The 18,277-nt window shown below is 39.0% G+C and overlaps 1 long non-coding RNA gene across 1 annotated transcript in view; it reads right to left on the bottom strand.

The window, feature by feature from the left end:
* Positions 1-4,333: 4,333 nt before the first annotated feature.
* The window catches only part of LOC116154433 (uncharacterized), a 32,389-nt gene continuing 18,445 nt past the window's right edge, over positions 4,334-18,277 (bottom strand). The window contains exon 2 of the long non-coding RNA XR_004138355.2: positions 4,334-4,555. This is a non-coding gene — a long non-coding RNA (uncharacterized LOC116154433). The remainder of the gene's footprint in view (positions 4,556-18,277) is intronic.

Genomic DNA, 18,277 nt, shown 5'->3' with positions numbered 1-18,277 from the left:
CCCTCAGGTTGCTAATTCTTCAATTACATTAAATAAAAATTAGTGCAATCCATGAACCTATGTTCACATCCCAACAAGTGTTGAACCAATCAGTCACTTAATAGTTTCATAAATGTGGGCAAGTTAACTTCTCTAGTCTGTTATAATGAAGCTACCACCTCACCAGGTGTTAGGAGTGGATGTGAAGCACCTAGAAGCACAGAAAACCTCTGATCCCATGTACCCTGAGTACCTAGTGCTGTCAACTTCTGGAGCAATGGAATATTAATCAGATATATTTCCAAATTCTGCATTTAGCTCTGCTGAAGTCTTCTGGACCTCTCTCAACACTTACTGCTATACTTAGAACAACTATTTTAGGGATAATATTTTTTTATTAGCAAATCTGAGCCTGTAGCCAGTTTTTATTGCTATCCTGCCTCACCATAGCATAGGGTCTCTAGAGAGATAGGACACTGAGCTCTTTCGAGGGAAATGCAAATTCGCTATTCCTATGACTAGAATTTCTGCCTGATATTTCTCTCCTACACTGTGAGCTGGGCCAGACAAGACAGAAACCACAAGTATGTCCTCCCTCTAGGCCCAGAGCAGAGCCAGACCATCTTTTCTCCTAAGCTCTGAGCTCTGAGAGTGAAGTCACAGATCAAGAAGAAAGCAAACCCTCTTAAAGTTCCACAGAGGGAGAGGGAAGATGACTCAGCATCAGAGAAAGAGTATGTGGATGCCTTTGTTCCTCCAGAATTGCAGCCCCATTGTGTTCCTCACGCTTTTGATGTGTCCTTTACTGGCAGCCAGAGTGAGATTAGTTAGGTTGGGGGGTGGAGGACTTGTGGCCAACACGTGCTTTCAAGGCCCACTGTAGTTTCAGCTCCCTCAAAACCACAGCATCCACATTCACCCTTTCCTCCTGTGGAGCCCTGTACCGCTCACTCTTCCATCCCTTGCTCTCATTTGACAGCTTTTATTTTTATGTAAATAGCTTTTCTCCTTAGGTAGATTATAAATTCTTTGAGGACAGGATGAAAAGATTAGTGGCAGATTGTCAAAACAACAAGCACTAGATAAATGTTTGTAATTGATAATCAAGGAAAGAACCCTCTAATTTGGGAAAAGTATTTGATGAAAGTGAAAACTCCTGCCTGGGTGAGAAGGCATTTGGAAGCCTTCCTCTAAATCAAGAAATGTCAAAATAGAATGTCTGGAGGCTTCACCGGACTCGGAAAGTGAGCTTAGAAGCACGAGAAAAACAAGGCACTACCAGAAGAGGAGGTGGATTTGGAGGCGAGGGGTAAGGTCAGCACTGCAGCCACAGCAGGGAAAACCACAGAGAGAAATTCCAGCCGGGAGGAGTCAACGTGTCCACTAAAGCCCAAGACTGGGGAGCATCTAGGGGGCAGACCCACATTTGAACCATTCCTCGGGGCCTCTTATGTGGCACTGGGGAATACCCACTGTAGGACTTGAGACCACTGCGATTTGTCTATTGCAAAACAGATGTACATAGCTGTTATTTATCACTAAATAAAACTTGGTTTTACTACACTGCAATTGTTGAACTTGCAAGTGGAGTTCATGCCAGTTTACTGCACCAGCAAATGGATGGTTTTCTTGGGTTTTGGCTCATGCCAAAGAACATGATTTTGGACTCAACAAAACTCTGCCATTTAATCTTTCTGAGCCTAGTTTCCTCTTTTCTGAAATGAGAATATTTCTCATCTTAACAAGTCTTTGCTCCTAGCACCTTACCAAGCATAGAGTAGACATTTCATGAATATTAGTTTCCTTCCTTTCTTTATGCCATAAGCATATCTGGCAAGATGATTATAACTTGAGACATTAGTGCATGTTTAAGCTATAATAAATGTTTCCTGTAAGAAAGCAAAGGAAACAGCCTGAACTTTCAGAATCACTGAAAAAAACCCAAGAAGGCATTTAATTACTTCAGTCTTGTTCTTCTCTTAAGTAGATTACATGTTATAAAAAGCAAACTGTCTTTCAATTAAGTTCTTTTTGTTTCATGATGCATTCAGTTTTCATAAAATCAACTTGAGGAATTAGTCTACTTCCTTCTGAGAAGGAAATAATCTTTCAAGGAGGACTTACTCTTTTTACTACCTTTCTCATGCATTATGGTCCTTTAATATCTATAGCATACCTGATTTTAATTTTAAATGCTTTTCACAAGTAATTTAAAGTGGAATTTTCACTGGCTGACTCTTACAAGCTTGAAAATTAACAGACTTTTCCTGGCTTGGTACATATTTTAACTATCCACGTAGATACTCTTCTAAGGACCCTTAGCACATCCAAATGATATGTAAATAAATAATTTGTAAAACAAACCTAAGAAAAACCACAACCAACAATTTGTATTAGTCCTAAAGAGAGCAAACACAAACTTAACTTATCACCTTTCTACACATAACATTATGAACACCTTTTTTGGTATAGTTAACAGACTGATGAAGTTGGAGGACATAAATTATATATACATAATTATATTAAAAAAGGAAATGTCCATTCATGTACACACTACTACCTATTGATCAGTAATAATCATTAGTAAATAAGAAAGCAATGTACTTCAAGCAACAAGAATTTATTGAGCATACCTTAGGTGCCCAGCACTGTGTCAGGGCCTACAAATCTGGCTGTGAATGAGACCCCTTATGTCTTACTAGTTACACTGTATATATTTAAGGATACATCAAAGAATAAAATCACGTACATTTTAATTTTTTTAGTGTGTTAAAATACAAAATTAAATCTTAATGTATTTTAAAATATTAATTTCATCATAAAAATAAATCCACAAAGAAGCCAGAACGTTGAGCCAAAATGGAAACTCAGCTGTAACAGCAACTGGATTTATGGCCATTAAGCTATCTGGAAACTATTCTCTTCCCTTAAAATCCAAACTAGCTATAGAAAGCCCTCTCACTCCCACAGGGCATGTTAGCAGTAGAATTTGAGATCAGAGGGCTGGAGTTGTAGAGACTGAGTTCGGACAAAGTGAAGCCATATGTACTAGATTGGATTATTGTTCACAATTCTTCCCTCCATCCCTCAGCCATGTAAACCTACAGCACGCTAGAGCAGATAGGTGTATTTCCTAACTCTGTTGATGTTGCACCACGTTGCTTGCTCTGGTCAATGGGATGTCCGTGAATAGGACGTGCACAAAGGACTTAAATGTCTCTGCATTTTTTGGCTCAGTCTTTAGCACTCCTCTGATTGCCATAAAGAGGCATGTGCCAGCTAGCTGCTGCCCTTTGGTCTGGGTCCTGGAGTAAGGTACACAGGTAGTTCTACACTTGACCTAAAGCCAAGAGCCAAGACCAGCTAACCTGCAGCCTAATGCAGAGCCTCCTCTGCTAACCTGCAGGCCTGTGAGCAAGAATATAAATGCTTCAAGTTATAGGCCATGGGGTTTTTGAGATCTTTGCAGGATTTGGGGAACAATAAGTAACTAATACACCATTCCTGGTTAAAACAAGTAGCACAAGTACAGATTACAGTAGCAGGAGGACTTCATGCAACTGCAGACAAAGAGGCCTAACAAATTGTGCATTAGTTTAAAATCCCTAACAGAAGTAACAGACCACACCAATGAAGGGGATCATAGGATTCAAGTGGGAGCCAGTGGATGGTGCAGAAAAAGGGCCACAAATGAATGAAGCCAGTCTAGACCTCATAGGCTGGCCTACATCCTGAGAGCTTGCATGTCCCAAAGGCTGACACAATCACCACACGTGAATCTGTCTCCTGTTGAAAACACAAAGCTTTATTTTCCATTCATGGTTGAAAAATATTTTCATAGATCAAAGACTTTGGCTTAAGTAATTTAATAAAATAAGGCTTTAATTTGATATCTATATAATTTGAAAGTCAAGCACAATGATATTCTTCTTTGTTTTAGCAACTGAGAAAAGAGTCTGACTTATTAAGTAAATTATAAATCTCTACCAAGGGAAGACTGAATCACAACAGCTCTGTGAATGAAGGTTTTGCAATAGTTCGAATAGAGAAAAGCAATGAAGAAATGATTCATGACATAGCACACACCTTATGTGTAGGACACAAAGGTGCCCAGAACTCAAAACAACCCACAACGTATTAGCCAATGCCACAGTCACGTTGGGAAAGAAATTTCGTTTCAGTAAAACAACAATGTCTATAACATTGTTGATTTGAACTTTTCTGGTTTGGCAATTAAGTTGGCATCTCATTTTAAACTTTGTTTTTGTTGTTATAATAAACATTAGAGGTAAAAGGTTTTGCCTTAGTTAGTACCCTGCTGTTGTGAGTGACAGAGAACCCAAACTCCAACTCATTTAAATAGGAAAGAAAATGTATTTATTCATGTAGCAGAAAAGCCTTGGGGTTGTTTAGTGTCATGAGTGGTTTGATCCAGGAGCTCAAAAAATGTAATCAAAATTCAGTTTCTCGTAGCTTCTTGGCTCAGCCTTCTGCTGTGTCAGCTTCATTCTTAAGATTCATGTGGTAGCCTCTGGCATCTCCAGGCTTACAATCTTGTCCTTATTGCTACAAGTTTCTGCAGAAATAGAGAAAATAGACCCTCTGCAACTGCAGTACTCACTATAATTGAACCAATCACCATAGCAAAGGCCATACCTTCAGTAGCATAACCTGAAGCAGACAGACTAACAGTTTTCAATGCGAGGTAGAGGTGGAGAAAAGGTTCCCCAAATAAAATTAGGGTCCTATTAGAAAAATGAGATGGGACTATGGGTGGAAAGGAATATTAAGCATCTTCTATAGCAGAGTTGGCAAACCATGGCCCAGGTGCCAACTATGTCCCACTGCTTGTTTTTATACAGCCAGCAGCAAAGAATGGTTTCTACATTTTTAAATAGCTGGAGGAAAAAATAAAAAGAAGACTATTTCATGACATGTGAAAATTATATGAGATTCAAATTTCATTGTCACCAAATACTGGAGGACAGCCACATTCATTCACTATATGTACTGTTCACAGCTGCTTTCATGCCACAATAGTCACAACAGAAAAGACACGGCTCCCAAAGCCTAAAATATTTGCTATCTGAGCCTTAAAGAAAAGCTTTGCCATAGTTTTATACTCTATAGGTTTACACCTATAGTTTCACTTTAATACATTGTTAAGGTAGCATGATTGTTAAAACAACTGAAGTCAAGACTAAGACTCTCCATCTGTACATGTCCTTTTAAAGTAGATCACACTCAAATTTGAGAACTTCAGCTTCATCTATAGGATACTGAAGAGCGAAGATGTAACATCAATCAGGATGTCAGGTAAAGAGAGGACACTGAAATGGCCATTGCCCCCAAAAATGCACATTCTGATAATGACAAGTAAATTTTGAAATGCCCCCGTGACGTTGCCTCCAGACGTTCATCCCAATGGACAACAGGCAGTGCTATGTGGGACAGCTGAATCACATCAGGTGAGACATTTTTGTCCATAAGGGAAGAAGAGTATGGGTGCCTGGAAGCCAGGCATTGACTTGTTTTAGACAAGCCAATTACATGTCTCCCACGTCCAGTGTCTTTTCAAAGGAAATAACCCTTTCCACAGCCTTACTAATGACCCAGTTCTATGCACTCCACCCACTGGTGGCCAATCCATAGCCCAACCAATGGCCTAGGAACAGTAAAAGCCCTCAGAGATGAGCTGGGGTATCAGTTTCCTGTAGTTGCTGTAACAAATTACTATAAACTGGATGACTTAAAACAACAGAAATTTATTTTCTCACAGTTCTACAGGCCAGAAGTCTGAAATCAAGGTGTTGGCAGGGTTGGTTCCTTCTGGAGGCTCTAAAGGAGAATCCACTTCATGCCTCTCTCCTGCGTCAGATGGCTGAGTCGTCTTGGCATTCCTCAGCTTGTGGCTACCCTCTAATCTCTGCCTTCATCTTCACATGGCCCTTCCCCTCTCTGTGACTCTATTTCTTCTCCTTTGTCTCTTATAAGAATGCTCATGATCAGATTTAGGGCTCACCTTACTCTAAGATGATCTCATCTTGATACCCATAACTTAATTACATCTGCAAAAGCCCTTATTCTAAATAAGGTCACATTTTGAGGTTCTGAGTAGACATGAATTTGATGGGGACACGATTCAGGCCACTACAGCTGGGTCAAATAAAATCAGGAATTTGAAATAGGAGAATACAGATGAGGCAACTAATGTTGAGAGCTGAAGTTCCCAAGATGTCCTTGAAAGAGCCAGGAGCAAACCAAACTTATGAGTAAGCTGAAGGCATTAAAAATCAGAAATTACAGATACAGAAGAAACTATGAGGAGGAGAAAAGGTACAAAATAGACTGTAAGGAAGCCAGTAGGTATAAAAAGAAAGGAAAAGACACCAAGAGAAGCAGAAATCAAGATGATCAGAGTCTTAAATCAGGGCACCCACAACCCTATGTGACCACACACAACTGTCCCTGTACAGCCTTGGACATGTTTCAGATTCTGAAGATATCCAATGGTCTTGAGTTCCTTTGAGATTCTCTCTTTTTGCCAATTATATTTTTATAATAATTGCCATTACTAAACTTTGCTAAAAGATATCTCTTTTACTTATAAAGAGCTTAGTATCTTGAGTATATTTAAAATAACTGCGGAGTAAAATATATGTGGTACATGTTCATAGTGAGGTCCTAACAATTCTAATTAATCTTTTTGCTTTTTTATAGACTCTTGAGTTAAAGAACTCCTTCAGGTAATTCTTTAGACATCTGAGTGAGATGTACCCAGCTGATTAACTGCAGTCAAAACATGACTGTCAGCAGTCATCATGGCATGTGGATGAGCCAGCTTTTACTGGTAAGGTTGCAGTAACAACCCCCAAATCACAGTGGCTTAAACAATAAAAGATTATTTCTCATTCACAATGCTTATCAGCCATGGGTTAATTGTAATTCTTCTGCCAGATGTTTCTTCTTTAATATCTGAGCCATGCAATTCTCACAGCAGAGGGAATAGAGAGAGCAAGTTGGCAAAAACACACAATGATAATCAACACTTCTATTTAGACATAATGTAAGTCAGATCTGTTTGTATCATTGGCCAAAACAAGCCAAATGGCCAAGACCAACAGGAGGTACTGCAAGTTATAAGGGATATGTAATCCTCTTGTAGGAAGGGGTATGTAATCCTTTTGTAGGGAGGGATATGTAATCCTCTTGTAGGGAGGGAAATTATTTAGAACGGTGATAAAATCTATCAGTTTATCATGTAAACTGTATCAAAGAGAGAAATGTGTTACTTTATCAATATGTTCTTTTCTAGACGACTTGCAACTTTTTATGAAAGCACACTGAAAACTGTAGCATAACGTGCATTTTTATATTCAATCATGCATATATATTCTTATACATAAACTATACTTTTATCATCATTATCAAGCATGCTAGAAAACATGAAGGTATAAAAGTTGTTCCACTAGAGGAATTTAAAACCAATGGGAGTAATTGTTTTCACAGCACACGTATTAGTTTTGAAGCATTACAGATATATTTAAAACAGTAATAGATGAACAAGCCAATGGGAAGCTTCAGAGACAGTACTATATGCTATATGTACACACACACACACATACACACAAATTTTGTATATGAAAAAAATGTATTTTAAATCAATGGGAGGAGGATAGATTATCAAATAATTGGTTACCTTTTTGTGTGTGTGACCATTTTTTTAAGTTAGGTCCTTATCTCCTAACTTGTATCTAAGTAGATTGCACGTGGATTAAATATTTGAATTTTTTTAATCATAAAAATATTGGAAGAAATGTAAAACATGTGTTCATATATCCATGGGGTAGAGAAAGACTTTCTCAGTATTACACCAAAGATAGAAATCATAAGGTTTTGATAGATTTGATTGATGTAGCAAATACTTCAAAAGGTGTCCCCCTCCAAAGGGGAGTCTACTTAGCTCATCATCCAACAACCCTGCCCCTTACCATGTCAACAGCACTGCATTTTCATCAATAATGTTGTAACACATGATCCTGCTCCACTGGCTCAAATATGTCAGACTAGCAGGAGACACCTGACCCAAGCTGAACCAATCAAATTGAATTTCAGGGATCCTGAACTTGGAACAAAGAGCTTTTGGGTCAGTCTGGTTACCATATTGAGTAGAGAACAGGTAAACACAAAAGACATGGATGGTCATTTCCCACTCACACAGCATTTGTGAATCAAACAAAGCTATACTTCCAGGGCCTGGAAATGAAGCAGATGTCCAGAGAAAAGCAGATATGGAGAGAGTACCTAATGGAATTTGGAGTATTTGATTTCAGATATATTTGTAACTGGCTGCATTGTTACCCTTGGGTCCCAAGAGCTCTGCCAGCATATGCACTGGAAACCTTTTGTGTACACCTCCTTTTCTCACATCTGATTGTGATACAAATGATTCCATACAGGCTTCTACTCTTTTTCAGCATCTCACCTCGAGTGGACCGCACACTCTTGTTTCCTGTTCAGGGTTTCTTTGGCACTGTGGTGTAGGACAATGTGGGAGCCTGTTGGTACTGACACAGCACACCCAGAACTGCACACAAGCAGTGGATGGAAATGCTTCTCAGTTTGTCCCTTTGACAGAGGTCTGCAGAAAGGCTCAGCAGGAACAAGCACCAATCTCCTAATAATGCAGCCGAGGGTTGCCTTTGTCTCCTTCCCTAGTTCACTTTCCTTGGTCCCTCCTTTCTGCTTCTTTGAATCACATCCCAAATAAACTGCTTGCATGCAACCCTAGACCCAAGCTCTGCTTTTGGGCAAACCCAGAATAAGCAAGTTGATATCAGAAGTAGCCACAGAAAGAAAACCCTCAAGACAGGATTCTAAACCTGGATCACCCACTGGTCATGCAGCAAAAAGAACCCCACTGTTGGTAGTCTGTGAGATGGCTATAATCTCTGGTAACAATAGCTTCACAAATTGCAATCATCCATGTTGGACAGGAATGTGGTAGAAGCAGAAGGCGTAGCATGGGTTATGGGGTAATTTGGGACTGGAACAGATGGCAACAGTAATTCCAAGAATTATAGAATGGTTTGGCTTCTGTTAACTGCTTTTAAAGTCTCGATAAAAGAAAACATACTCATGTCATCCAACTATAACTCAAATCCCACTATAAAAATAAAAAGTCTTTCATATCAGTGTCTTTTCCATAACTGGTGCTGGATCCACTGATATCCATATGGAAAAAGTGAACTTTGACCTCTGCTTTATACCATATCCTCAAATTAATTCTAGATGGATCATGGACCTAAATGTAAATGGTAAAACAATAAAGCTTTTAGAAGAAAACAGAGAAGAACATATTCATGACCTTGGGGTTAAACAGAACATAAAGAGCACTAACTCTAAGGGAAGACTGATAAACTGAACTTCATTAAAATTAAGAACTTCTGTTCATCAAAAGACACCATTAAGAGTTAAAAGGTAAGCCAAGAACTTGGAGCATGTATTCAACCAAGTATTCAGATTCAGAAAACATAAAGAATTCTTACAAATCAATAGGAAAAAAAAAAAAAAGAAATTCATAGAGCTGGATCTTTAAAAACTGCTTGCAAAACCCTTTCCACAAGGAGGATAAACAAATGGCAAAATGCATATGAAAAGATGATTAATGTCATTATTCATCAAGGAAACATGCATTAAACCTACAATCTGATATACTACACTCTCTCAAGAATGACTTACAGGAAAAGAACTGTCCATACAAAGTAAATACCTGGTGAGGATGTGAAGCAACTGGAACCTTATGTGTTGCTGATGGGGACGTTTAAATCAGTACAACCACTTTGGTTTTTTTTTTTTTTTAATAGAGGTACTAGGAATTGAACCCAGGATTTTGTACACACTCTCTATCACTGAGCTATACCCTTCCTCCCTTTTTTTTAAACTCCTTTGGGGGCGGGGGGTAGTTAAATTTGTTTGTTTGTTTCTTTGTTTATTTTAAATGGAGGTACTGGGGATTGAATCCAGGACCTTGTGCATGCTAGCCATGCACCCCATCACTGAGCTATATACTCCCCACAGTACAACCACTTTGGAAGACTGCTTGGCAGCATCTAACTAAAGTCCTATGAACATATAGCCAATAACTGAGCAACTTTGCTCTGCGAAAATTCTATTCCCAAAAGAAATGAGTACTTATGTTCACCAAAAGTCACAGGTAAGAACATGCATAGCAGTTGTATCATAATAGCACAAACTGGAAACAACCCTAATGTCCATCACCAGGGGAATGAATAAATGAACACAGTGACTATGGAATGCCACACAGCAATGAACAAGAGCTACTGCTGCACCCAGCAACAGGAATGCCCCTCACAGACATGATGGTGAGCAAGAGTACAAGCCATGAATCCACTTATATAAAGTTGAAGAACAAGAAAATGCATTTATGATGAAAGAGACCACACAGCGACACCTTTGTGGGGAACATGTTGACTGGGTGGGGACATGAAGCAGCCCCTGGAGTGCTGGCAGTGGTCTGTATCGAGATTAGGTAGCAGTTATAAGGGTGTATGCAAATGTAAACATGTATCAAGCTCTACCTTTAATATGTGTTTACTTTGCTGTATGTAAATTATACCCTGATTTAAAAATAAATAAATAAAAAGAGAAAGGGGAAAAATAAAAAAAAAAATTAAATGGCCTTCATTTCCCATAGCTGTAGGGCAATTATACTTAAAAACTCAGGCCCCAGATTTAACTGGAAGGGTGGCAAAACTGCAAAGGAGAGTGAAGGTACAACCTCAAAAAATCTTCAATATCGAAGTCGGGGCCCTGATAGGGAAAGTTGTTTCTTGCCATCTGGGATGGTGACCTTGGGTGGATATACCAAAATATCTTGAATCCTCAAGTTTCCATGAAACACCTGCCAGAAGCAGCAATCCTTTCCCCCTTGCTAGGGGGAAAAGTTCACAATGGCTGGAAGCTTTGCAGAAACCTCACCTGAGTCAGGCACTTTGTAAGACAATGCTTTTTCTGTTTAAGATCTGCCACCACAACCTTCACTGCCTCTGGAATAACAAGGGTTTACTGGGAAAAAACATTTCCTACTCTGGAAGGAAAAAGCTTATACAATCAAAACAATTTCAGGACCGGAATAATAAACGCTGGCAAGAAGTGGACGAAGGCGTGTGGGAGTGTGTCTCAGGAGTGTTCAGACAGGGTGGCGGAAGGGCAAAGGACATGCATCTGCAGAGCGGAGGTCTCGTCCACGTTGGCGCACTCTCCTGTGACTTGGAGAGATGCCTCCTGGAAAGGAAACCTGGAGTTCACCTAACGTGCTGCTGAGATGGGCTCCTGAGGAGCAGCCATCTGGGTGCCTTACTGTACAAACGAGGCTGAGCTGCCAGAACTACTTTGGCAGAATACTGAAGAAGGGGTCATAAAGCTCAGTGAGGTGAAAATGTTAAAACAGACTTATCACACTTCTTACATATGATCTGAGAACCGCTATCTGACTACATTCCCCAGGAAGCCCCAGAGGTCACTGGCTTCCCTGAGGGAATAAGGAATGCACCAAGAAGCTTGCAGTGGGATCTCTGAGAAACTCAATGACACATTTCCTCTATACATTGAAGAGATGCTGCCTTGAAACCAGACTTCAATAGAGATGACAGGACTCTAGAACAGCAGAGGCTGGGGGATGGCACCTGACAGAATCTACAGGGACGTAACTACCGTAACAGACAGCAAGGCTGGAGTGGCAGACTTAGTGTCTTTACAGAAAGCTGTGGGGATGGGTAGTAGATTACGACATTTCTAGAAGCAGGACAGATGGCTACCCAATCAAGGTGCTGCTTATTTGCCCTGGAAAACAAAAAAACAAAATAACAAAATAACTGCTGAGAAGACTGACATCTGCAAAACAGAAAAAATACCGCGATCTCTCCTTGAGTTTTAAACCAGTGCATAGAGCAGAGCCCATGATTAAAGGGGGGTATGGGTCTCCTTGAGGAAGAGCTTTATATTATCTCATCAAGTCTGCACAATAAATATTCCCTCAATCTTCCTGGAAAAGCTCTTGCAACCATTTACTACAGAACCTGTACACTGGAGAACAGAGTCTTCCTAGACTTTTTGAGGACTGTTACATAGTAGGGTCTGAACAGACAATGAAACAATCAAACGCAAAATGCCACCATAGACCTCTGGGTAGAGAAAGGACTCATGGATGCCAGGTGATAAGTCCCTAATGCCTGGCACAGGTCCATGTTACTGTGATCCCCCAAATTCTGCAGAATAGAATAGAATCCTGAAGATAGGAAATAAGCTATTCTGTGGTTATTTCCCCAGTTCCCAAGTGTGAAGTTGGAATGAACACTCTTATCATTTGGCAGAATTTTCACATTCTATGACCTACTATGTAAAACTTATCATGGAAGAAGGGCTATGAAGAAATTCTTGAAAATATCCCCCGACCATAGTCAGTCAAAGTTGCCAAGATAGTAAATCAAACACATCCCAAGAGGAATTTCAAGAATTCACACAACTCTTGAATAGTTAGAAGAAGCAGAGGGTTGCTTTCCCTGTTAATTTACCTGTGTGACCCTGCAGAAACCAGATAGATCATGTTGGTTAATGGTGACATATTAAATGTAACCACTTCGTAGTTCCAACTGAAGCTGATGGGCTGGATGTGGTATCTTCAATAGAAATAAGCAACACAAGCTCTGGCATCTTACTGGGTCTTGCCCAACAATAAAGAGGATCAAATAATGTATCTTTACATGAGAAGGACAGCAGTACATTTCACTGTCTGGACTCAGGGCTTTTAAACTCTTCTGCTTTCTTTACAATATTATTGGTAAAATTCTTGATCATCTTGACATTCTCCAGAAGAATCAAGCTGGTCCACTACAATATCTGGCTAAATAGACTTGGTGAATAGAAAGTGACAAGTACTCCGGATACCCTAGAAAGAACCCTGCCTGCCAGAGGGTGGGAGATAAATACGACAAAGATTCAAAGGCCTGCTACTTCCATGAAACTTTTAGAGGGCCAATAGTCTGGGATGTCACAGACAGGCCACCTAAGGAACAGGACAAGTTTCTGTCCTTGCATCACCACCCCCAAGGGGCACAGGGCTTGGTGGACCTCTTTAGATTTTAGAGGCAGTATATACTGAACTTGGGACTATTGTTCCAACCTATTTATTAAGCAATTCAGAGGGCTGCCAGCTTCAAGGGGGCCTTGAGGAAGAGAAAGTATATCCACAATTTTAAGTCACTCAAGTCACATGCTAATCAAGAAACAATGATGTTAGACATATCCTTAAGATTTAAGGATTTAAGGATATTTAGGGTCACTGGAGAAGCTCAATAGGAGAGTTACAACTTAGGCCCTAGGATTCTGGTGGAGAGTGATGTCTTTGGCAGCAGAGAACCACTCGTCATTGGAAAAGCAGCTCCTGGTATACTAACTACTAGGCCCAGTGGAAGCTGAGTTCTTGTCCCAAGACATCAAGTGACTGCTACCTACCCATCATGAACTAGAGACTAAAAGATTCATTCAACCATAAAATCAGATGGGTGTAGTGGTAATCCATCATAACAGGTGAATGGTACACACAGGATAAGGTCCAGCATGTCCGCAGGGCTCAAGTAAATTACATAAACAGTGGTCCCAGCTCCCGTATCTCCTGCTTTTATTGCACCGATGCCTCACTTTGCACCTATGACCAAATGATGGAGGAAGATAAAATGCAAGCTTGGTTGTCAGACAGGTTCACTCAGTATGTTAATGTGAGCCAGAAATGAAATGCTGGGACACACAACCCCACCCAGGAGCAGCCCAAAAACATGGGGATAAAGGGAAATCCTCTCAGAGGAAGAGCTGATATATGCTAACAAAATCTAGCATTTTCTTTGATCATGTATGTAAACAACAAACCACACTAATATTGATAGTACCTGTGACATGGGGATGAATAGAAATCATAAGTATTCTCATTATTGTTTATGGCCAGCATTACTTTGAAATTATGTTACCAGTCATTACATATTTTAATTCATTAAGAAAGAAGCATACCTTTTGTAATTCCATATATTTTATTTTATGCATTTAAAAACATATTTTGAGAAGAGCCCACTGACTTCACCAGACTGCTACAGAGATCACAGCCCAAAAATGATTGCAAATCCTGTCCCAAAGACACCCATCCCACGGCATCTATGGGCATACACAGGGATAGACATGCCAATGTTTTCTATCACAGAGGGGAGCTGGTGGCAAGCTATGTGTCCATCATTAGAATGGCGAAGTTAAATGCTGAAGTTTTATTCCATGGCATACTATAGACAAACATACTAAAACATGAATTCACCTTAAAATCACAGCAAGATCTCAAGCACAGTATAGTCAGGAAAATTTAAAACAGCTGCATACAAAATAACAGTATATATATTCCTCTACCTGTATGATTAAAGGATATACACATATTCAAGGACATATATTAATGACATCACACTTTGGAGTAGAAGCCCAGGGCCAGGGGTAGGCAGAGCAATAGGACTGGAAGAGGAGGAAAATGGAAAATAGAAAAAAATAGCTAACATATGTGAAGGCCATTAAATAAAACAGTGACAAAGCTGTGCCATAATCCAAGGAATCTATATAGTTCTTCCCTCTGATTCAAGGTCAAATGAACAAGCCAAAAGACCTTACCATGAACAAAATGCAAAGGCAAAGCGAAGCTAGGGAAAATAATCACTAAAAAAAAAAAAAAAAAGACAATGGGCTAATGTCTTTAATATAGAAGTTTTTATCAATCAATTGGGAAAATAGACAGATATTTTTAAATGGACAAAAAAAAATCAAAGCAGGCAATTAAAAAAACTTACAGGGACAGCAGCATGTAAATCAATGAAGCTAGAACACTCCCTTACACCATACACAAAAATAAACTCAAAATGGATCAAAGACTTAAACATAAGACAAGACACAATAAACCTCCTAGAAGAAAATATAGGCAAAACATTATCTCACATACATCTCAAAAATGTTCTCCTAGGACAGTCTACACAACCAATAGAAATAAAAGCAAGAAGAAACAAATGGGACCTAATTAAACTTACAAGTTCTGCACAGCAAAGGAAACCCTAAGTAAAACAAAAAGACAACCTACGGAATGGGAGAAAATTTTTGCAAATGAAATTGACAAAGGCTTGATCTCCAGAATATATAAGCAGCTCATACGACTTAAAAAGAAAAAAACAGTTTGGTGCAGCCACTGTGGAAAACACTATGGTGATTCCTCAAAAGACTAGGAATAGACTTACCATAAGACCAGGAATCCTGCTCCTGGGCATATATCCAGAAGTTACCCTACTTCAGAATGACACCTGCACCTCAATGTTCATAGCAGCACTATTTACAATAGCCAAGACATGGAAACAGCCTAAATGTCCATCAACAGATGACTAGATAAAGAAGCTGTGGTATATTTATACAATGGAATACTATTCAGCCATAAAAACCGACAACATAACGCCATTTGCAGCAACATGGATGTCCCTGGAGAATGTCATTCTAAGTGAAGTAAGCCAGAAAGAGAAAGAAAAATACCGTATGAGATCGCTCATATGCAGAATCTAAAAAAAAAACCAAAAAACAAAAATACAAAACAGAAAAAAACTTATAGACATAGAATACAAACTTGTGGTTGCCAGGGGGACAGGGGGTGGGAAGGGACTGGGATTTCAAAATGTAGAATAATAAACAAGATTGTACTGTGTAGCACAGGGAAATATATACAGGATCTTGTGGTGGCTCACAGCAAAAGAGAATGTGACAATGAATGTATGTATGTTCATGTATAACTGAAAAATTGTTATCTACACTGGAATTTGACACAACACTGTAAAATGACTATAACTCAATAAAAAAAAAAAGTTAAAAAAAAAAAACTTACAGGGAGAGGGTATAGCTCAGTGCTAGAGTGCATGCTTAGTGTGCATGAGGTCCTGGGTTCAATCCCCAGTACTGCCATTAAATAAATAAATAATCCTAATTACCTCCACCCCCCAAAAATAAAATAATTTTTAAAAAAGAAAGTAGCAGGTTATTTAAAAAACTTATAAATATACAAAAAGGAACTATTTAAACTCATAAGCAATGCAAGGTAAAATATCTACTTTTATCAAGGGAAGGGAAAATCTAACCTTTCAAACACTACTGGTGGGGAAAAGAAAGGTGGTATCAATTTTCTGAAGGGAAATTTGACATATGTTTAAAATTCCATGAAAATCTGCTTTAAAACCTACAAATCCTTGGCATAGCATTTTCACATTTAGAAATGCAGCTTAAGGAAATAATGAAAGTACATGGATATTTAGTTACAAAGACGTTTATTGGGGCATTGTTTCTTACAACCAAAATGTGACAAAAAGAAAAAAGTGATTAGATTAGATAATGGCAAAATAAATTGTAATATCTCTGTATTACAGAATAGGATGACATCACTGAAGCAGCATCAACAAGATGGGAATATGTTTAAAATATAGCATAGAAGGAAAACACATAAAATGTATGTAATATGACTCATTTTGTGATTTAACATTTACATAGCATTGTTAATCATAAAGGTTTCACATTCATGAAAATAATTTGGAACACAAAGGTCAAAGAACATAAAAGTCACCCAAAATTTCTCCAACCAGATCTATTCACTGTTTATACTTCAATGTATGCTACATGGATAAGAGTCTAATGTAAACAAATGGAATGGGGAAAAAAATGTTCTTTGGGAACCCAAATGTCAAATTTAATTTCTAATTCAAATGTTCACAAGTGAGTAAATCCCATATGTACCATTTTCTTTTATGATGAATTACTGCTATACCCATCTGAACTCTGAAAAAAAGCTAATAACTCAGAAAAGCTTAGAGATGCCAACTGGGTAAAATTTTCCAAATTCTGATCAGGAAATAAATCTGATTGGAAAGAAGTAAGAAAAATGAATGAAACAGGAGCCACCGAGAGTTGATTTCTTTTTTTTTTTTTTTTTTTTTTTTTTGCACTTGTACCTAAACACCACAGGCTTGAGGTATGAAGGATTTTATGATAAACCACTAGGATTGCAGAAGTTAAAATTCAAAGCTTGGGTTCTGGAGAATGGCTGCCTAGGGTTGAATCACTGCTCCACTACTCATAAGTTCTATGTTACTGGGGAACTTAATGTTTCTGTCCCTCAGTTTCCTTAGAATGGGGATAATAGGCTCACTTATGGGGTTGTAGGTGAAATGAGATCATATAGCTAAAGCACTTAGAACTGTACTTGGCTCTTAACAAGCACACTGCAACTGTTAATTCTGGCTTTGCCAACATCAGTGAAGCAAAGGAAGCACATTTTTAAACAGCAATCTGAAGCCCTAACCATCACGTACGTTGAATAAATGACTTGCTAGGAAGTGACACAAGTTACCTCCTCCCCTTCAAGTTTGCTCAGGAGAGCTGTTTAATACCAGCATAAATACTTAAGGCCACTATCAGGACGAGTAAAGCTGCGATGACTGCCCTGTGTAGATATGACATCTAAAATCAGCGTACAGATTCTTAGTGGGTTAACTCTCTCCTCCCCTTCCTGAATTCTTAGAATTGGATTTTGACACTTTCTGTGCTCAAGACCTTGTTATAATGTTGGTCTATAAAGATATTTAAGGCTTGGTACCCATCTTCTCAGAACTGAAAATCACTTGAAAGGATGATGTCAAAATACCTAAAAAAATAACTAAGTAATCCTAGTTTTTTCTTGTTGCTGTAACAAATTACCAGAAACTTTGTAGTTTAAATGATACAAATGTATTATCTTACATTCTGGGAGGTTAGGAGTCTGCAATGGATCTTACTGGGCTAAAATCAAGGTGTCACAAGAGTGCATTCCTCTAGACAGTCTTGTAGGAGTATCTGCGTCCTAGCCCCATCTAGCTTCTGGAGACCACCCACATTCTTTGGCTTATGGCATCCTTCAGAGTCAGCAATGTCAGGCGGAGTCCTCACACTGCATCCTTCTGGTTCCCTACTCTGCCTCTTTCACTTTTAAAGGACTCTTGTGATTACACTGGGCCCATCTGGATAATCCAGGATAATCTGCCTACTTTAAAATCACCTGATTTACAACTTCAGTTCCCTTTGCAGTCTTAATTCTCCTTTACCATGTAACCCAACATACTCATAGGTTCCAGGGATTAGGATGTGGACATCGTTGAGGGGCCATTATTCTGCATTCTGCGCCTGGCACATA

The sequence above is a fragment of the Camelus dromedarius genome, chromosome 6 (genome assembly GCF_036321535.1).
Source record: "Camelus dromedarius isolate mCamDro1 chromosome 6, mCamDro1.pat, whole genome shotgun sequence".
Taxonomy (NCBI): Eukaryota; Metazoa; Chordata; class Mammalia; order Artiodactyla; family Camelidae; genus Camelus; species Camelus dromedarius.
The sequence above is the reverse complement of the archived record's forward strand: the minus strand, read 5'-3'. Positions and strand labels throughout refer to the sequence as shown.